The 23,107-nt window shown below is 40.1% G+C and overlaps 1 protein-coding gene across 1 annotated transcript in view; it reads right to left on the minus strand.

The window, feature by feature from the left end:
- LOC149151108 (putative zinc metalloprotease EGY2, chloroplastic) overlaps positions 1-23,107 on the minus strand; it is a 398,174-nt gene that overhangs the window by 351,096 nt on the left and 23,971 nt on the right. The window lies entirely within an intron of this gene.

Here is a 23,107-nt window from a genome sequence, read left to right on the forward strand (position 1 = left end):
TAATTTTGCAAGTTATTTATTGTGTTACATTGTAAATATCGAAGTAAATACGGTTGCAGCCTTCAGTAATTAAATTACATGCGGAAACAAGAACTGACTAAGAAGGAATAACCACACACACAATTGACACAGTTCTTTTTGGACAAATGTCCCTGAAAAAACCCAATGTGGGAAAATCGGTGCAGCAGCTGAGGGTTTGTATTATTATGCAGTAGTTTATGAATACAATCTTTGGATGCCTTACTCACTATCCGATACAAAGAATCTGAATGGCAAAGAAATACCTCACACTAGCACTAGAAAACCGACATTGATCCAGGCCATGGATGGTTGGCCCCACACAGGCTTTGCGCAGCCTCTGCATCAGCCTCTCTGGGGTCTGTGTCACCTCTTCCACAGATCTTCTGTTGTCTGGAACTTCATTCCTCTGGCCCTCCAGTCTCACACCCCAACTTCTGGCTCTGGAACTCGACTTCCCAGCTGAATCTTGGACTCCCTCTGAAGCTCGGTGTTGCCTCTGTGTGGCACTGCGCTGCCTCTTCTGGATCTCTCTCTTCCTTCTCTGTAATGTATCCCCGAATCAAGAAACTCTCCAACCGGAAAACTATCCCTACCCTCACTACAAGAAATTTCTCGATGACTTCTCTAGCAATTGTTGCAGTGCTCTCTTGAGAAATCGATCTCTTGATCTCACTCGATGTGTTTTCCAAATGCCCATGGAAGTTCTTCTTATAATCTTTTCATTGAGTAATCAATGGCCCAGATTAAATTCTAATCAATGGCTAAAATCATATTGACTCGATCTTCGTCTTTTTCTAGAAGATTCACACCCAATTTTATTAATACCCTTTAATTATTTTAATTTCCTAAGTTTAGCCTTAGGCATCTATTAAAAATAATTAATTATTTTAATAAAATTGTCTCCGAGTGGAATTTCCCAAAACGACTTCTGGGTATTCTAGAATACATGCGACCTAGACTCCCTGCAAATTGTGAGGTTTAGACCACATCCAATGCTACCAGAAATCAACACTGCCATGATTGTATGTTTGAAGGTGGGCCTCCCGAACCTAAAGGTATGCCTTGTCATTTGGTAATTGAGTATTGTAGTTTTCTTATCATGGACGCTTCTAAGCATGGATTAATGGGAGGATTTGGCCGAAAGAATGGGCTAGGTCTATGCTCTTGTTAATTTTAGGTGGCACCCCTCATGAAGAATGGATGGCTCGTAGATACCCCTTTGAGGAAAAGCTACATGATGAAAGGAATAATCTTGAAAAGAGTCTTGGTAAAGGTGTGGAAGATGCCCCGGTTCCCCTTCAGTGTCTGAAGAGAACCCTCCTCCTGTTATATGTGACAAGATCTTGGAAAGGGGGTTTGGTGAAAGCTTTGGTAATCTAGGTGATGATCATCTTCATCGGGTCCACATGATGAATTGAATGACTTTGAGAACGTGTGTTGAGAAAAATGAGTCTATGGAAAGTGAAGTTGAGACTAACCTTATCTTTCTCAAGGATAGTGTTGATTTGGGGTAGCATCGGAAATGCTCTAGCCATGAAAATTGGTGGAGAGGCTAAAGCACATGATATCCCCAAGACCCAGAAATGGTTTGGGCAGAATCTAACTAGTTTGGAAGATATTAAAATAATTAATATTTTTAATGGAGTCCCTAAGTCTAAACTTAGGGAAAATAAAATATTAATGTGAATTAATAAAAAACTGAGTTAGAATGGTCCAAAAGTCATGGATCAGGCCAGATCTAATCTTAGTCGTCGATTAGGGACTTAATCTCAGCCATTGATGAACCAATGTGAAAAGTATAAGAAGAGGCTTGAGGATCATTTGGAGAACACCCTGAGGGAGACCAGTCAGTTCAATTTCTGGAGCGGGGTTAGCTAAGAAATTCGAACTAGTCGTCTGGAGAGCAGCAGGATGCAGCAAGTACGGAGTAGAGAGTCAAGATCAGCAACAAAAGACCAGGGCAGAGGCAGGAGAGGCAGACACAAGGCCTTCAAGGCATAGGCTGAGGCAACAGGAGACTGCGTAGTCACTAGAGGGCCTGCGTGGGTGACGCAAAGAGGCCCAAGGCTGATGCAGAGTGTCTGGGAGCTATGCAGAGGTCAGCCAGGCTGACACTGGGACTGGGAGAAGTGCTGGAGAATTTTTCTCTCTGTTGGGTAAGCCAGTTTGGCACCCGGTTGTACTGAAGAATTGCTGAATAATAAAATCCTCCCTTGCTGCACCGGTTTTCCCACATTGGGTTTTTCCGGGGACTATTGTCCAAAATATCTGTGTCGATGTGTTGATTCTTGTGCATGTGTTTGTTTCTGTATTATGGTGTGATATCTGCAGCAAAATTTATTTTAATGTTTATTGAAGGAATTTCATAAATAACTTATTGAAAATAAGTAGGCAAAGTAAATCAGATGTTGCAGTGATAGAATTTTCACATGGTATCAGAGGGAGTAATCAGAGACAGGAAGGGAAAATCAGTTATGGGTCGAGACCATGATGCAGAGGCATCCACATCAGGGGACTCGCACAGATTTTCATAAAATTGCACAAGAGATTTCGATTTCTCCATGTTGGCTTCCAAGATGGAAGAAGAAGTGGCTTGTATGACTAGTTCTGCATCATCAGAAGTATGGTATATAGACAGTGGAGCCTCTTGGCATATGATGGGAATCAGGGAATGTTTCTCAGAGTATCGAGAAGAGAAGATGAACTTTCAGATCACGATGGGAAACAAGGCAAAGTGTACTCTAGTAGGGAAGGGTACTATAATTTTTCAAACAGAATCAAGAGAACGGTTCCGCGCTACAAATGTGTTGCATGTACCAGGATTGGGGATGAACTTACTTTCCCTGTCGCAACTTCAAGGCAAAGACTATGACGTCTACTTCATCAAGGAGAAGGTATACGTCAAACACCCGAGCTGGAAAAAGAAAGTGCAGATTGAGATCAAAAGTAACAGGTTGTACAGATTACAACTAGAATCACCAATGGCACTAATAGGCAGTCATGGAGACAAGGACTTGAACGAACTATGGCACAGAAGAATGGGACATTTGCACCATGGGGCTCTGAGAATTCTCAGGAGCACTGTAACAGGAGTTCTGGATCTTAGTACGGAACGAGATGATGTATGCAGAGGATGTGCTCTAGGAAAGTATGCCAAGGCAGCATTTCCTAGGAGTAAACACAGGGCCAAGAGTGTACTAGGATTGATACACTCAGATATCTGCGGACCTATGTCCACCAAAGCTCTTAGTGGTGCCGAGTATTTCCTTACCTTCATTGATGACCACTCAAGGAAAACTTGGATTTATTTTCTGAAAACCAAGGACGAGGTTTTCTGTCGATTCAAAGAGTTCAAGGCTCTGGTGGAGAATCTAACTGGGAAGAAAATAAAAGTTTTGCGCTCAGATAATGGAGGAGAGTATGTCGATAAGGACTTCATTGATTTTTGCGCTAAGGAGGGCATCAGAAGAGAGTGGATAGCTCCGTACAATCCAAAGCAGAATGGAGTAGCAAAAAGGAAGAACAGGACTATTGTAGAAGCAGTTAGGGCCATGATGTATGATCAGGATATGCCAAAATTCCTGTGGGCAGAAGCATGCAACACAACAGTCTATGTTTAGAACAAGACTCCTCATCGGGCATTGGGCAAGATTACTCCAGAGAAAGTTTTCACAGGGAAGACGCCTGAAGTCAGCCATTTCAGGATATTTGGGAGTTTAGCATATTACCGCACACCCAAGGAAAAAAAGGAAAAAGCTGGATCAAACTGCAGAAAAGGGATATCTAGTGGGATATAGCGAGAACACTAAGGCATACAGAATCTATCTTCCAGGGAGCAGGAAGGTAGTGGTTCGACGAGATGTAAAGTTCATGGAGGACAGGGCTTTCAGAAAATCTCGTGAGATGCCTTCTGAGGAGCAGTCAAAAGAAGAGCCGTTGGTTAAACCTCTTCAACCAACAGAAGTAAAGAATTCTTCCTCGGATCAGGAAGATTCACAGGATGAGGAGGAGCTAATAGAGGCACCTGCTAGCAGAGGAAGAACTAGCAGGGAACTTCGTCAGATTCTGCGAGATGCAAAGGACTTCATCGGTGCGCCAAGAAACAATAAGAGGGAGTGAAAACAGCCAGATAGATATCAGGCATTAGTAGCTCAGGATGGGGAGCCTGCCAGTTTCCAAGAGGCAACTCAACATTAGGTTTGGCTAGATGCGATGGTAGAGGAGTACAACTCTATAATGGTAAACGATGTCTGGGAGGTAGTGCCAAGACCTCAAGACAGATCAGTAGTAGGTTCGAGATGGATCTACAAATCAAATACGTTGTAGACGACAGTGTTCAAAAATACAAGGCTAGGTTTGTGGTTAAGGGGTATGCTCAAAAGGAAGGAATTGACTACGAGGAGACCTTCGCCTTGGTAGCCAGGTATACATCTATTAGGACCGTGATATCTCTTGCAGCTCAGATGGGGTGGGAGATTCATCAGATGGATGTCAAAACGGCTTTTCTAAACAGGGTAATAGAAGAAGAGGTATACATTGAACAACTAGAGGGCTTTGAGACACATGAGAAGAAGTCTCATGTATGCAGATTGAAGAAAGCCTTGTATGGGCTGAAACAGGCACCTAGAGCATGGTATGGTCGAATCGATGGCTACTTGCAGAAGATGGGATTTGTCAAGAGTGATGCAGATCCGAATCTCTACTATCTGGTTATAGAGAATGAGTCGCTAATCTTAGTATTGTATGTGGATGATCTCTTTCTGATAGGATCATCCAGGCTCATTGGGGACTGCAAGAAGAATCTAGCCACAGAATTCGATATGAAGGATTTGGGACTAATGCATTACTTCCTAGGGTTGGAAGTTTGGCAGCAGAAGGGAGAGATCTTCCTTGGGCAAGGGAGGTATGCTACAGAAATCCTGAAAAGATTCAGGATGGAGGACTGTAGACCCATGGCTACTCCAATGATCACCAACTGGAAGAAGATTGATGCATCAGAAGACAAGGATGTTGATCCCACCCTATACAGGCAGCTCATAGGGTCCCTAATGTATCTGGTCAATACTAGGCCAGACATTTGCTATGCTGTCAACACCCTCAGTCAGTTCATGGTGGAACCGAAGAGGGCGCACTGGGCAGCAGCCAAACACATTCTCAGGTATTTACAAAGAACAGTCGATTATGGACTCTTGTACGCCAGGGGTAAGGATATCAGATTGAGTGGATTTACTAATGCAGATTGAGTTGGAAGTTCAGTGGATCGGAAAAGTACCTCTGGGTATTGTTTCAACATTGGATCAGGAATGACTTCCTAGTGCAGTAGGAAACAGAAGTCTGTGGCTCTGAGCTCATCTGAGGCAGAATATATGGCAACGAGCACAGCTTCGTGTGAGGCCATATGGCTTAGAAAACTGCTTGTGAACCTATTCAAAAGGAAAATGGAGGCGACCAGGATCATGTGCGATAATCAGAGTTGCATCAAGCTCTCTGAGAATCCAGTGTTTCATGATCGGTCAAAGCATATTGATATCCAGTGTCACTTTGTCAGAGACTGTGTCCAACGAGGAGCTGTACAGTTGAGCTACACTCCTACAGGAGAATAGGTGGCAGACATCCTCACCAAGGCCCTTGGAAGGACAAAGTTTGATTACTTCAGGGAAAATATGGGGATGATAAAGAACCCGTTTCAGTAGCAGAAATGGGGGTGATAGCAGCACGGATGCAGAGGGAGTTGCAGTGCGGATGCAGTGTTGGGAGAAAAGGACCAGCAGCAGCACGAATGCAGAGGGAGCTGCCATACAGATGCAGTAGTGGCAGTAGCAGAGCCATGGGCAGCAGTACAGGATGCAGCAACGCAGAGGATGTTGGGCAGAGAGGCTTAGCATCAGCATAGGGATCGATGCGAGATGATCAGGGTGATACTCAATGAGGAGTATTACTAGAGCACAGTGCTCGCTAAGAGGGAGTGTTGATTTAGGGTAGCATCGGATGTGCTCTAGCCACAAAAATTGGTGGAGAGGCTAAAGCACATGAGATCTCCAAGAACCAGAAATGGTTTGGGCAGAATCTAACTAGTTTGGAAGATATTGAAATAATTAATATTTTTAATGGAGTCCCTAAGTCTAAACTTAGGGAAAATAAGATATTAATGTGAATTAATATAAAACTAAGTTAGAATGGTCCAAAAGTCATGGATCAAGCCAGATCTAATCTTAGACGTTGATTAGGGACTTAATCTCGGCCGTTGATGAACCAACGAGAAAAGTATAAGAAGAGGCTTGAGGGTCAGTTGAGGAACACACTGAGGGAGACTAGTTAGTTCGATTTCTGGAACGGGGTTAGCTGAGAAATTCGAACTAGTGGTCTGGAGAGAAGCAGGAGGCAGCAAGTATGGAGCAGAGGGTTAGGATCGGCAACAGAAGACCAACGCAGAGGCAGGAGAGGCAGACGCTGAGGCAGCAGGAGACTGCGCAATCACTAGAGGGCCTGCATGGGTGACGCGAAGAGGCCGAGGGTTGACACAGACAAGCAGGGGCTGACGCAGAGGTTAGCCAGGCTGACGCTGGGACTGGGAGAAGTGCTGGAGAATTTTTCTCTATGTTGGGTATCCAGTTTGGTACCCGGTTGTACTGAAGAACTGTTGAATAATAAAATCCCCCCTTGCTGCACCGATTTTCCCACATTGGGTTTTTCTGGGGACTGTTGTCCAAAATATCTGTGTCGATATGTTGATTCTTGTGGATGTGTTTGTTTATGTATTATGGTGTGATATCTGCAGCAGAATTTATTTTAATTTTTATTGAAGGAATTTCATAAATAACTTATTGAAAATAAGTAGGCAAAGTAAATCAGATGTTGCAGTGATAGAATTTTCACAGATAGTACTCCTAATGATTCTCCTTTTGAGAACCTTGAGGAAGGTGATCCTTGAGGAAGGTGATCCCATTAGCCCCTTAGAGGATGACATTGAAGATTATTTCCATATTGAAAAAGAGAAATGGGAAATTGTTGGTCCTCAGTTTGACTATGCTCCCGTTTATGACACCGACAAGGAGGATGAGGTTGAGATCGGTCCTCCCCTTCTCCCGGGCATTATTTATGAGGACATATCCATCGATACCTTTGGGAAGGAGAATTATCATTTTCCCTTGCATGAAAAGGAGCAATTGGGGATGATTGATTCTCCTTTTTGGGAAGACCCTATCTTTGGTACCAGCAATGATAGGATTGATAAGGCCCTTGCTCATACCTACTTTCCTTATGATTTTGGGAGTATATTCAAATCACTTGAGCCTCTAGATTTGGATTTTCAAGAAAAGGATCTCGTTGAGACTTCACCTTCCCCTTTGCCCTTTTCTATTGTTCATCATCTTGAGTCTTCATCAAGTGATCCCCTCACCCCTTGTCATATGATCTCAAGTAACCATGAGCCCAAGTATAGTGTCAAGGAAGAGCCCCTCATTGATTATACTTTACCTCCTCAGACACACCCTCAGGGTTTTGATCACTCCATGACCTCCCCTCTCCAATGTGACCATCACCTTGAGAAACCCATTTGTTGCACTCCTTCTTTCGCTAACCCTTCGTTCCCCTCTCATCACAACCTTGTGGCATCTACAAAGCATAACATTATAGACAATAATAGTGATAACGAATTCTTGAGAGTGATCATTCATTCCACCATTGTGTACCAAGAAAGAAAGCCCGACACCTTTAGATTGACCTATTTTCTTTCTCTTAGGACTTCCCTTTACCGCGGAGGGAGACCATTTTTGCCCGCCTCCCACCCACCTCATCCGCCATGTGACTATGTCCACATTCAATTTGGGAGTTGCTACATGAGTAATCATACTGGCAGGCATATGTATATTGATGTGATGATATGTTGGTTGCACTGGATTTATGATTACACTTAGTATTAGCCTTACTATATGCATGTTAGGATAGTATAAGTCTTATTAGCATTAGAGACTGAACAACGCAGAGCAGAGTTGGCAGTAGTTAAGATGGCACAGAGCAGAGGTTAGCAGCAGTGTAGTAGATTTAGAGGGTTGGCATAGAGACTAGCAGGAGTCAGGCACCAGCATTCCCATGGTATCATACTGAACACAAATAGTTCAGTAATTTGGGATATTTTTCCGTTGTTGATGCAGTAGCAACAACAGTATGTAGTGCAGTGGCAGGTGGCAGTGGCAATGCCAGCAACAGCACGGATGCAGAAACTGAGAGGGAGTTGCAGTACGGATGCAGTGTTGACAGTGGTAGGGTCAACAGCAGTACAGATGCAGCATTTGCGCAGTGGTTGGTGGATAGTATGTCATACATCAGCAATACAGAGGACGATGATATGAAGTCAGTATGATGCTTCAGTGGGAGGCATTTCTAGAGCACATTCCTCACTAAGAGGGAGTGTTTATTTCTGGTAGCATCGGATGTGCTCTAAGTCTCAAATTTTGCAAGGAGGCTTGGGCACATGTATTCCAAAGAACCCAGAAAGCATTTTGGGAAATTCCACCCAGAAACAGTTGTATTAAAATAATTAATTATTTTTAAAGGGACCCTAAGTCTAAACTTAGGAAAATAAAATAATTAAAGGGTATTAATATAAACTGTGGGTGTAACTTCTAGAAGAAGACGAGGATCAAGCAGAAATGACATTAGCCATTGATTACCTTCTAATCCGGGCCATTCAATGTCAATGAAGAGATCATTTAAGGAGGCTTGAGGGTCACTTTGAAAGACACACAGAGAGTTCAAAGAATTAGTTTTCTGAAGTAGAGCAGAGTTGTCGGGAGAATTTTGATAATGAGATGTTGCAGTGAGGGGCAAGGATAGTTGGGTTGGAGTATCTTCTCCAAGACCTAGGATACGCAGGAGAGAGAGGCAAAGAGACACCAGAAGGGTTGACACTGGGCCAAAAGGGCCCACGCAGAGCTTGACGCTAAGCCAGAAGGGCTCACGCAGAGACAACACAGTCATCCAGAGCAGAAGTTCGAGTTTTGCAGAGGAGCTGACATTTCTGAGCCGGGAGGGCTGGAAACTGCTCCAGAAGGCAAGACATTTCCCAGTTGAGCTGACACAGAGCCTTTTTAGGTTGATGCAGGGCCAGTGCAAAGATAGTCGGGGACAGTTGGTTCAGTTGTTGGAACAGTCGGGAATCACCAAGTAGAGTGAGGTAATCTCACTAAGTTTTTCTGCCAGTTTATTTTCTCTGTAATTGGATTGTCGGAAGGGCATCCAGAGTTGTATTCAAAAACTACTACTTAATAATATAAAAACCTCAATGCTGCTACACCGGTTTTCCCGCATTGGTTTTTTCCGAGGACATTTGTCCAAAAAATACTGTGTCACTTGTGTGGATTTTTCTCTATTGTTTTGTTTTTGTTTTGAGCAAATTAATTAATTAAAGTGAAGGCTGCAATTGTATTAGCTTCAATATTTGTTGTAGGAAGCAATAGATAATTTGTTTCAGTAATTCACAAATAGGAGAATTGTAATCAGTTGCTGCAGTAAGTAGATTCGGGTGAGGATTCTCGAATTTTCACAGATGCATCTTGGGTTTGGTCTCCCTATACAGGGTTCTAACCCTCCAGAGGGCTACATTGGCACATGTAGGGTGTGTTTTGAGAGCCATGGGCCTCCACAACAGTAGATAGCACTCCATGGAGCCCTAGAGATGTTCAAATATCAGCCCGAGATCCACCTATTGCACAAGGAAGATGCACCTGGTTCACATTTGCCCAGCCAAACCCACAAATGTACCATGCACTTGGTAGTTGACCCAGGACTTGTAGGATGATGTGGCATCAACTACACCATCATCTGAGCCATTATAGATGGTCTACAAGAATCTTCAAATCATTTGGAGACCCATGAGGTTATTATTGTGCCCCCACACCCACTGGAAACACCACTGCTTTATTGTTTGGAGAACAAAGGGCCACCCCCTTGTCCATCGCTTTTGAGGGTCCTATTCTTCATTATGGCACCTATGGACCTCATCAGGCATCTTGGAGGGCCCTGCGACATGTATTGTTTATCATTTGACCTCTTGAGAGGCTTATTATTTCATTTATGAGCTAGTTTGGTGGGGTTGTCACCAAAAGTTAGGTTATTAGCACATTATTTTATTTTTGGTGCTTATGTAGGCCTAAGAGACTAATTTGAACTCCTAATTAGTGTATAAATACAAGTGAGATGAGTTCATTTTCTCATCATCACTTTGGATTGGATCACTCTTCTCTTTAGAAAACTTCGCACTTTTTCTGGGATGAAGAATTGGAGCATGGATGAATTTTGATGTTTGGATTGGAGTATTTTATCTTTGAGCTTCTTTATTGTCAAATTGTTGATTGTTGGATATGTTCTATTACATGTAAGTACACACATTTAATGTTATTATTGTTTTACTTTTGTCATATGCATTGAATGGGATTTTCGCTATACTAGGGCTAATTGTAGCATCGCATTATTGCAAATTTGTGGAATTATTGTTTCTATATAGCATCTCTCAATGCTTGGGCCATGTATGTGAATGAAATATCCTAGGGATAATTCCACAAGTGAATTTATCTTGATAGACCATCTCGTTTTTCCAAGCAAAGTATAAAAGCTATGAGGTCTCATCTTCTTGCCCTAAAGGCCAAATGAAGTAGTCCTTAAGGCCTCCTTGACCGAAATACAAGTTCCTTTCTCAATATTCTCCTAGACTCCATTCTCCCCAAGGGATTAAGGCACTGGTCCACCAATAGGTGATCACTCGAAGAACATTTTTCTCCACCTTTCCCTGACTACTACTCGCATCTACACTATCACTGAAGAATTTTCACTACTGCCAACTCTGCACTGAGCCACCTGCTCTGTTATGCCCACTGCACTGTGCTCCTCAGCATCTAACTGTTACTAATCTTCAACTATCACTTTAGTACTAACTGCATCAACTAACACGGATCCATCCTTCTATTGAATAGTGTGGGCCCCCGTAGCCAGGTAATGATCCATGAGCAGGACTCCTTAAGGACCCTAACCACTCTCTGTAGCACTCTGATATACTCATATTGTCATTGCTACTACTCTGTTGTTATCTCTACATTGTTGTTGCAATTACTGCAATAATGAATATGACCTCCCGAGATCCTGAAGTATTAGCTTCCATAAGATGCTTCCTCTGAAACTAGACTCCCTTTGAGTCTCGATCTCCCTGTTACCGCTCAAACCAGTAGGGGACCTAAAAGGGGTTCTTAAGAGGGCAACTGCTAGGTCAAGGGCAACGGTGGAGGCTTAACCCACTATCACCACAGCTAAGTCTCCCTGCTCTTTGCGGATTCTCACCGATGGAAGGAGTCCCAGTAGATCACTTTGTAAAGTAGATGTCAAAGGATAGGTGAGAAGCGACCCTGAAAACCCTTTCACAAGGGTGGAGTGAGGAATGGAACTTGCTTGCTCTTTAAGCAAGGGACTTGGTCCACCAGGGGTAAGGGGTGAGGATTGGAGGGTTGAGGGAGAAAGGATAGGCTTATAAAGGCACTTCTCAATCCCTATAATCCTTGGAAACTTGGATTCCCAAATGGTCTTTGACAAATAGTCCTTGTTGACAAGTGGGACCACATGGGGCCAAGTGGACCCAGCCCAAGTTCGGGGATGGAATATAGCAACCAATGATGCTCCTATCCTAGACAAGGTGAGGGGAAAGGACCAAACAAGAATATTTAATTCAAAAGGTTGAATTGATCCTATTAGTGTCTAGCCTTGGGGATGCTAAGGCAAAATTCGGTCCTAGAGCTAAGGCTTGGGATTCCCAGTATTCCACCATCAGAATGGCCTCAAATTTGGAGGAGGAAGGGACACACCAGCGCAGTAGCCTAGAGGAGATCAAAAATTTTTCCTTGGGCCAATTTTCGGGAAATTGATGCCCTATGTAACCTAATGGGGCTAGACTTGGGGAAAAAGGGGAAAATAGTAAAAGGAAGGTTAAAATGATCGCCCCTTTAAGGGACCAGTGCCTAATTCACTTGGGGATATGGAATCAAAGATTATAATGAGTAAGAACTTGGATTCTTGATCAAGGAGGCCCAGAAATTCAACTTCATCCAATATAGACAGTAAGAAAAGTAAAGCGACTTTCAAGCATTTATACTTTAAAGCAAATGATGCAAGCTTCTCAAGATAAATAATCTCTAAGACATTTCATTCATATAACATTGGCCCATACATTTAATAACTAAAACATTGCTCAATTCCACATTACAATAATGTAGCAACTAGCCCTAATTTTAGCAGTATGCAGCAACAAGAATAACAACAATAAAAAGCACTTACAACATTATAGAGTATATCCAACCAGCAATTCGTTTGCATAACAAAGCTCCAAGATAAGAGAAATAGCCCAAATCCATACATCAAAATTCATCCATCTCCAAAAATATCCTCCAAGGAAAAAGTGCGAAAATTCTCTAAGACTAGAGAGATCCCAAGTCAAGTGATGATACAAATGAATGTATCTAACATCAATATATAGCCTCCTAAGGAGTTTGAATTAGCCTATGGGCCCCTAAAGATAAAATAATGTGCAAATAATAACTCCTAATGGTGACAAACCCACCATACTAGCTCATAATGTAAAAATAAGCCTCGCAAGGGGCCAAATAATAATGTATGCATGTTAAAGGGCCCTCCAAAGGCTCAATAACATCCTGAAGTGCCATATTGGGGAATAAATTCCTCGGAACATGATGGACAAGGGGGTGGCCCCTTGTTCTCCAAGTAGTAGACCTATGGTGCTCTCATTAGGTCTGAGGGCACATCAATGAATCCATGAGTCTCCATATGAATCAGAGACGCCTGTAGATCCTCTGCAATGGTTCATGAAGATCTGAGGAGTGTTGTCTATTGCTGTGGAGGCCCATGGCTCTATATGCACACCCTACATGTGCCAATGTGGACCTCTGAGGGTCAAGATCCCATATAAGGAAGCCAAACCCAAATGGAAACAACCTGCAATCTTGCATAAGATCAAATGTGTCCCCTAGGCTTCCAGTACAATCAGTCATTAAAATAATCGTATAAAAGAGCTTACAAACCATGGATAACAAAGTGGGCACTTCATAATGGCATGCCCTTTCGTAGTGGGTTTTGGCATGTGCTAGTGTCTCCAAACTCCAAAGGGGGTTAGCCAAGTATCTTATTAGGTGGTTTCAGCCCTTAGAGGGGACAGTATGTTCAAGGTAAATCCTTCTGATGGGGGTGGAAAGTGACAAATAGGTGAGACGGAATGGGGAATGAGAGGGGCAGCCCTGAGCCACATAATGGGACATAGGGGTAGTTAGATAAGGGGAAGCCCACACCTGGTATGTAATGTATAGGAGGGAGCAGTCATGGTACAAGAGGTGCCCTGGCATTGCTTTTTCCACCTTTCTTCATATGCCTTTTGTCTTTTATGAATTTTCTTTGATTAACTGCTCGGGGCTCAAAGGACAAGAGCATGATGTGTATAATATAGCAGTGGTTACCCACTTTAAGGTAGGGCGGTTCATTGCCCTCCAGGGGTTGGGACAATCATGGGTTCCTGAGTGATAAAGGAGGCTCATCTAGGGCCTATGGAACCAGGGTGATGGCCATGGATGGGGTAGAGCTTGTTGACCACTACGTGTCAACGACCCAGTACACCCCCTTTTTTCAAAAAAGGGATAGCGCTTGATCAATGTGTCTATGCCGTCCAGCTTTCATCATCAACTTGATTGTCATGTTATAATGTAAACCCATTCCGCATGTATATGATGTAAATAATCTCAACAGATCTGTGTCATGTATGTAATTGCCTAGGTAAACCTATTTTTCTAGTGACAATCTACATTCCGGGAGGTTTTTTGTCTCACCGATCCATTCTCGGATGGTCGGCAGAGTTTTCCTTCAGCCTTACCCCAAAGCCGGAATGAATTTTGTCACTGGGATCTTAAGCGAGTCCTAATTTATAGATATAGTCTATGTAAAAGTGATTTGGGAATAATCCTAACTATTTGGTTAGGTTATTTTATTACAAATTGCTTAGTCTGTTGGATTATATTTGTGTCGCAGAAATGAGTAGTCTGTGAGGATCTATTTCAGATGGGTTTTCTCCCTTGTGATGTAAAAAATATGAAAATGATGATGTAAAGTGCCTTGAGGGTTGGAAAAATCATTTATCCCCTTATAGGTTAATTAATTAAATTTTTTGGCCAAAAATTAATTAAAATCCTAAGCCTGAAATTTAATAAATTATAGGTCAGGTAAATTTAAATTTTCCAAAGGCAAAATTCGTGGATCCTTAAAATTCGAATTTTAAAAGGTCTCAGGACTAAGGTAAATTAATTAGTTTGCTAAATTTTAAGCCTTTGGTCCCTAGGGTTTAAGTCAAAGTCAAATTTTTGAGGAAATCAACTCAAAAAAATTATTTTTGAGTTAATTAAAATGCATTTAATTGGAAAAATCGAATTTTCTCAAGAATTTAATATTTCGACGAATGAGATTGAAAGAAATTTTAATTCTCATCGACGGTCAACATTGCTTTGACAAGGATCATTCGAACTAGCCATTGGAAGATTTATCATTAAACAGGAGGTCAGTTGTCAGTTGATATGATCCGATCTTTGAGTCGTGTGCTAAGTGAAAAGCTCTCAAGAATTTAATATTTCGACGAATGAGATTGAAAGAAATTTTAATTCTCATCGACGGTCAACATTGCTTTGACAAGGATCATTCGAACTAGCCATTGGAAGATTTATCATTAAACAGGAGGTCAGTTGTCAGTTGAGATGATCCAATCTTTGAGTCGTGTGCTAAGTGAAAAGCTCTCTTGTAATCTTTTTATGAGCAATAAAAAAAGACTTTAGGGTTAATTTCTGCTGGTGATACTCTTCGTGGAAACACTGTAAGATGTGTCATTTTCATGCATAGATTTCTTTTTAGCCATTGATGATATCTTTTTGAAGATTGATTTCAGTAAAGGTATCTTGCTCAGTCGTTGGGGTTTGAATGATAATTTAAGTTTTGAATATAAGAGCAGGTATCTATATTTAATCTGAATTTTATTATTGTTTTCTCGCTCTATTTTGATGGTTGAATTGAATTTTGCAGGAAAGTCTTGATTTTTTATATCATCGGGCATTTGGGGAAGTTTTCAGTTGGACCAGCCAACTCTCGATCCGTGTTTTCTGAAGATCCCAACTTAATTTGATCTCGGGCTTATCATAAGATATTTTTATTGGTGATGCATGAAGGTTTTTCGGCGAAGCACCTCCTTTTAAATTTAAAATTTCAAAATTTTTCTGTGCTAAATTGATAAATCTGGCTTTTAAGAGCCTTAAATTATCAGATGTGGGAACGAAGTTGGACTCACACTCGCCAGATCTAGTAGATCTGCTATTCCTGTGCATAGATCTATAAATTTTTTTGGTTTTTCTGACTTGGATTTATGGGGTTTCATTTATTTTTTTAATATCCGAGTTTTGGGTGTTTGTGTTTTCAGGTACAGGTTGCAGATCTGAAGGTGAAGTTTGATTTCAAAGCTAGATCTAGGCCCTGGAGGGTAAGATTTGGCCTCAAAATTATTTTTTCAGGGAGACTATCCAGATGTTTTGCAGTGCAAGGGTTTCTAAAAAAAAAAATTAAGTCTGGAAAGAATTTAACTTTACAAAGATTTCATTGTTAAATCTGAAGCACAAGTGTGATATTCGTTTTTCAGATCTATTTGTTGGCTGGGGTTTTTCCAACAGAATTATTTTCGAAATCTTTTAAGGGTTTTGTTGTCGTGGGTTTTATTCCTCTCCCTTGTTGTCTGAAATTGTCTATTACTTTGCCACACGCTGTTATAGCCTCCCTTATCCGCTGATCTTTTCAACCCTCGGATTTTTCTACTCCACGCAGCTCCTTCCATACTTCTGCTGCCTCATACGCTGCCCGATCCACTGCATTTTTTCTACCTCTCCACGCAAGCCTGCAACCTGCAAACACTGCATCGTCTCTCTCATCATCGTCAGCTTGCTCTTCCCGTTGCTCCCTCTCTGCTTTCCCGCAGCACCATTCCTCTCCTCTACACGCAGTTTTCTGTCGCAGCCTCCAAAACCTACATCTTCCCTTCTCTCTCTGCCGCCAGACATGCAAGCACACTTCGATTTTTATTTTCCATCTTTCTTTTATTTGTATGCTCGTACGTTGGGTTAGTTTGGCATATTTTCATTTTATGATTTAGATTAGGTTTAATATTTATTTTGGATTTATGATTTTCGTTTTGTCATTTTAATTTGGTTTAAAAAAAACTAAAAGGGGGTTCGATTTTGGTTTTAATTTTTTTTTTTCATTTTCATTGTTTTGTTTTTTATTTTGACCTTTTTTTTAATTAAAATTCAAAAAATATAAAAAAATTATAAATATCTAAAAACCCTAAAAATAAAAAATAAAAACTAAAAAATTAAGAAATAAGGAAGGGGCTTCATTTTTGTATTTTGTGTGACTAGAAATCGAAATAAATTTTCACATTTAAAGGTTTTAAATATTTTATGTGGCCTCTGGCCCATTAAAAAATTTAAAAATTATTAAATCTTTTTGATTTATTTTGGTCACATTTTTTAACCATTTACCACATTAATCTTGCTTTATAAACTTAGCACATTGAAAAAGTTTTCCTAAAGGACTAACCAAATTTGTCAATTTTTTAACTCCTTGGTGTCTTTTGTGCTAAGGATAAAATCCAAAGCTGAACTTTTGTGGTATTAGTGTTTCTCATTTCTCTATAGTTAAGCACGCTTAGAATTTTTGCATCTAAAGATTAACTAGAGGAAAGTGGTAAATTTTCCTAAATTTGGGTCACTATGCATACATCTTTTAATTCTAGGATTGAAATTGGTCAGCATTTAAATTTCATGATTGTTTAAAGTATTTGGATCTCTAGAAATTTAATTGCTAGAACATTGTGCATCTATCGAAATTGATCATCATTGCTTGAATTATTTAATGCCCGTTACATGTTAAACATTTGTGAGTATTTTCAAGCGATTGTTAAATAATTTTGTTGTGGAATTAAAATAGATTTGCATATCTCTGTTTCCTAAGCTGAGTATTTTTGAAAGATCTGTTGACATTGATATTAAATGGCAAAGAAGGTTTTTGTTCTCTTCGAGCTATAATTGTATCAGAAAGATTTGAAATAAGCTTGTGTTTTAATTGTAATATCTTCAAGAGTTTATTTTTAAGTCTTCTTCCATAAGGCGAACATTTCATTTGGGTAATTGAGAGCTTTTGCGACACGAGTGTTTTCCCTTCCTCGAGTCTAACTTTATCTCATCTTCTGGTGCATTTGCATATAAGTTAGCTTTGCATGATAAAATTTACTTCCAAGCATAAGCTTGGTCGATAGAGAGATAGGTATCCATCAATCTTTGCTTGAGAAGCCTGTTTTAATAGTACTTAAAATGGTGACCTTGCAGTCATTAGAGCCACAGCTCTCTGCAGCGTCGAAGGCACCGGGTATGTTAGAATTTCAGGAGAGGTATTGTTAATCACACCTTAGTGTGCTTCTCCTTATCTTCTCTCTGCCAATTACTACGAAATCAGGCTCAACATAGAAAGGATTGAAGGATTCACATTTAAATAGGCATTTAACTAAAATTAACCAAGATTCTTGCATCTCACATTAGTTTTAGGATCTGCATTTCATATAAGATAGTCATTCATCTAAGCAGCAGTTGCTAATCGATTACTTGGTCTTCATTTCCCTAGCAAGATCGTTGACTCCATAAGGTATAGATATTAATCGTTTAAAATCTAATCAAATCCTAAGTCTTGCTAAATCTTAATCAAGTACTTGATCGCCTCACTGTGTCTCCCGAACTGGTTGGTTCCCAACTAGTTCTTCTTCATTCCATTTTTCCATAGGGTCTACCCCCCTTAGCCTGCTGTAGGGAGACAGCTTAAATGGAGAGATTGGGGATTAGGGTGACAACCCCCGATCTGAGTCGTTGTCGTGGCGCCTAGACACTCTGTGTGACAACATTTTTTGGCGCCATTGCCGGGGATAGAGTTCTTTCTATCCTTGGTTTCTTCGACATTCATCTCATTTCTTTCTTCTCATCCTTTCATCTCTTGCTAGGATACGTTCCTTGCTTTCGAGTTATTTCGAGTTAGACTTTTGTCCAGGTGGCGACTCCACTTCCTCTATCTTCTGCAAGAGTGTATACTAGAAGACATCCAAGCAGTTTGGTTAATCTTGCTCCTGATCTTGAAAGCTCTCAGAGTACGATTACATAAACTCTCTTCTTGTACCCTTCTTGTTAATCTCGGACAAGAAGCCCTCTGTGATATCTATTTGCTTTTTACTAACTCGGTCGAACACGACATCATGGACATATTTGCCCCTTGTAACTTTGCTAACATTCAAGGTTATCCCAATGATACTCCAAAACATGGGATGGATAAATTGCCTACCTTTCAGGGCAATAATGCAATTAGTGCTAACTCTCATCTAAAAGCTTTTAGTTCATGGCTGGGTAAGTATGTGAGGGCTACTGATTTTAATCATGAAGATGTAAAAATGACCCTTTTTGTTCTTACCTTGGAGGGGGATGCTTTAGATTGGTTTACGGAAAAGCCTCGTAATTCATTTGATTCTTTGCAATCGATTGTTAATGCCTTTAAGGAAAAGTATGGAGATAAGAGAAAATGAGACTGCAAAAGAATTTAACAAGAGATTCAATGATATTATTAAGGAATTACCTCAAGATTATAAACCTACTGATAAATCTCTTCGGGACTTCTATATTGATGCCTTTAGCCTTGAGCCCTCTTATGAGTTAAGACGTGCTAAACTTCCTGATTATAGGGATTGTCAAGCTTTAGCGGTAGAGCTTGAAAAAGATAAGGCAGCATCTGGGAAGTCTGAAATCCCAGGTTTTGATAGGGCTTCAACGAAATTGAAAGAACCTAAAGGGAAAGAGGTTAAAGAATCTGATAACGACCTTATTCAGAAATTACTGCAAAAAATTGAAAGCATGGAGCTTAACCAAGCGAAATTAACCTCTAACCATGCTAAGGAGATAACTACTTTGCAGAATAGGTTGGTTCAAATGGAAAGAGCTCAAATGCAGAATTTCCAGCCTAGAAATAATAATAATAATCGAAATAATAATTGGCAGAAGAAAGGTCAATCTAGTGAGCAGAGACCACCTAATCTGCTTGAATATACTAATTTGGTCGATGATGCTCCGCCTTATTGTCGGGCTTGTGATGCTCTTCATGAGGAGGCTACTTGCCCCACAGTTAGAAGGATTTTGGATAATGGAATGTTTGGGGCAAGTAATCAAATAAATGTAGCAAGTAAAGAGTTTTCTTTGTCTATGGAAGATTGGAGGGAAGTTAAGGAAAACAGTCGAGATGTTATGCCTTCCACATCAACTTTTAGTATAAATAATTTTGAGCATGAAAATGATGTGATGGTTAAATTATAAGGTGAAAAGCCTTCTCCGGAGCAAATAATGGAAATTGCTAAAGATAAGGGTTTAATTTATCAAAGAAGGGATAAGGATCAAAGTGGGAATCAAATTCCCCCTCGAATTTTTAAGCCAGGTTCAAACTCTGTATTAGATATCGATTTTGGAAGTTGGTTTAATAATGCAAAAATATGGGTTGCTAGCACCGAGATTGCGAAGATTCCTTCCCAAAGGGCTAAGTTACTAAAAGCTATTGAAGCTCCTCAAGTGAATGTTTCTCAACAGAAGGCACCTGAGGTTGATTATCAGGATGCTCCTATATATTTGCAAAGTTTGGATTCAGATAACAAGGAACATCAGCCATTCTTTATTACTTTGATGGTTAATGGGTATAAATTGAATAATTGTATGTTGGATTCTGGTGCATCAACTTGTGTCATGACCAAGAGGGTCATGGAACAGCTTAATTTAAGAGTTTCTAGGCCTTACTACAATATATGTGCCATGGATTCTAAGAAGATTGAAGTTCATGGTCTAATCAAGGATTTACAAGTTCATTTATCGGTTTACCCTGACATTATGATTGTTATGGACATTGTTGTTGTTGATGTGCCTAATGCTTGGGGTATGCTTTTATCTAGAAAATGGGCCTCTAATCTAGGAGGGAGTATTCAAATGAATTGGTCATATGCTACAATTCCTTCTCCTAGAGGTGATGGTTTTGTGAGACTTAATAGATAGCCTGAGAGAAGATTCCATGTTGAAGATCCTAAGAGACCTCATAATGAGATAATTAAAGAACAATCTGACATTGGGAATTATGCTATTCTGTCTAATTCCATAGTTCTTCCCGATGATAAGGTTGATAAAAAGATTGGGGATCTCAAGGATAAAGTTTGGTACATGTATTTTGATGGTGCATCGTCTAGGCATGGTAAAGGTGCAGGAATAGTATTAAAATCTCCCCTTGGTCATATTTTCAAGTTTGCCTATTGATTGGAATTTGAAGCAACCAACAACATTGCTGAATATGAAGCTTTGTTGTTGGGTCTTGAGTTGGCAAAGGCTTTAAGAGTTAAGTTGCTTAGCATCAAGGGGGATTCTGACTTAATTATCATGCAAATTAAAAATAAATTTACATGTAAAAATCAAAGGTTAAGGAATTATCAAAATGTTGTATGGGATACTATGGAATACTTTGATGCCCTTGACCTTGAGGCTATCCCAAGAGAGCAGAATAGTTCGGCAGATGAGCTTGCCGTAGCTACTTCTACTTTGCAGTTATTTGATGGGTTGATTAAGGATAAGATAAAAATGGAAGTGATATTTAGGCCTTCTGTTCCAGATAACTCTGAGCATTGGCAAGTTTTTGATGACGAGAAACAAGTGATTCGTTTTCTTGATAATTTGGATGAGTTTGAAAATTTTCGGATAGATTCTAAGGAGGATGGATCTGATGATCATGAAGATATTATAAATCCTACTCCTAGGAATGTGGTTTCTTTAGAACAGCACTTTGATCGGCATGATGCCACAAAGATGAAAGAGGAAAATAAAATGGATCTAGGCGAATTCATCGAGGTAAACATTGGTACCTCTAGGGATCCAAAGATTATCAAAATTGGTAAGGGTACTAATGATGAAGAAAGGAAAAAGTTAACCAATTTACTTCGTGAATATCGGGATGTTTTAGCATTTTCTTATGATGAATTAAAAGGTTATAGGGAAGATGTCATGGAGCACACTATCCCCTTGAAAGATGAAAATGCTAAACCCTTTTGTCAAAAGCTTAGGCAAATAAATCCTAAGTTAGCCCCTTTGGTTCAAAAGGAGCTTTCAAAGATGCTTGTAGCAGGAATTATTGCTCAAACGAGGCATTCAAGATGGTGTTCCAACCTGGTAATTGTTAGGAAAAAGAATGGTACAATAAGACTTTGTGTCGATTTTCGAAACCTTAATCTAGCATGTAAGAAAGATAATTACCCTTTGTCAAACATGAAGACTATGTTGCAAAGAGTAACTGGTTCTGGAATGATGTCATTGCTAGAAGGTTTTCTGGATATAATCAGGTATGGGTTAAGAAAGAGGATTGTCACAAAACTACATTCACCACACCATGGGGTACTTTCGAATATATTAGAATGTTGTTTGGATTAACCAATTCTGGGGCTACGTTTCAAAGGGCTATGGATTATGCCTTCAAGGGTTTAATTGGAAAGTTTATCGAAATTTATCAGGATGAACTTACTATTTTTTCTAAGGATGGTATTAGTCATATAAGTCATCTTAGGCAAGTTTTTGATAAATGTAGAGAATATGGGATTTCCTTAAATCCAGCTAAGTCTGTTTTTGGGGTAACTGAAGGGAAATTACTTGGTCACATCATTTCTAATGATGGAATCAAGGTTGATCTTGAAAGAGTTGAGGCAATCCAAAAGATTCCTCTCCCCCATAATCTTAAATCCCTTCAGTCTTTTCTTGGAAAAACAAATTTTCTTAGAAGATTTATTCCAAATTACACAGAAGTAGCTAAGCCTATTCAAAGTCTTCTGAAAAAAGATGTAAAATTTGTATGGAAAGAAGATGGCAAAAAGGCTTTTCAAGAAATCAAAGGTGCTATTGCAAAAGCCCCTGTTTTAGTTAGTCTTGATTACTCTAAGGATTTCATGATTTTCTCTTTCGCTTCTAAAGATACCATCGTCGGTGTCTTATTGCAGAAAAATAGGGATGGTCACGAGCAACCTATTGCTTTCATGAGTAGAGTGCTTCAGAATTCTGAATTAAATTACAATACCATGGAAAAGCAAGCCTATGCCTTAGTCAAATCTCTTAAGCACTTCAGAACTTATGTGGGTTATTCCAAAATCATTGCTTTTGTCCCACATTCTGTTGTTAAAGATATATTAACTCAAACTGATTGCTTAGGGACTCGTGCTAGGTGGGTTACTAAAATACAAGAATATGATTTAGAGATTAGACCCACCAAGTTAGTCAAAGGCCAAGGCTTGGCGCAAATGATGACCGAAGGTAATGAGAAAGCTCTTGGTTTGATTTGTCTTAACGATTCATCTTCCCCTGAGCTGCAAAGATTAGGAGAGCATGAGTGGTACAAGGACATTATTTATTACTTGTTAAATCTTACATGTCCTAACCATTTAGTCGCTCATAAGAGAAGGGCTCTTAGATTAAAAGCCACTAAGTATTGCCTCATGAAGGATGGCCTTGGATGGAGAAATCCTGAGGGCATAGTACTTAGGTGTGTTGATGAAATTGAGTCCAAGAAGTTAATTTCTGAGTTTCATTCGGGATTTTGTGGTGGTCATTATGCTGCTAGAACTACTGCCCACAAAATTCTGAGAGCTGGTTATTATTGGCCTTCGATTTTTTCTGATGTGCATAAGTTTGTTAGAAGTTGTCAAGCCTGCCAACTGTTCACTAGGAAACAGAAGCTTGCTTCCCTGCCCTTACAACCTGTGGTTGTGGAGGCACCTTTTCAGCATTGGGGTCTGGACTTCATTGGGAAGTTTCATGAAAATTCTAGCAATGGCTACTCATGGATTTTGACTACCACTGATTATTTCACTAAATGGGTCGAAGCCATCCCTGCTAAGAATGCCACTGAAAAGGTC

This window comes from Pinus tabuliformis, chromosome 9 (assembly GCF_031772625.1).
Source record: "Pinus tabuliformis cultivar Carrire ecotype Pingquan chromosome 9, CPIR1, whole genome shotgun sequence".
NCBI lineage: Eukaryota > Viridiplantae > Streptophyta > Pinopsida > Pinales > Pinaceae > Pinus > Pinus tabuliformis.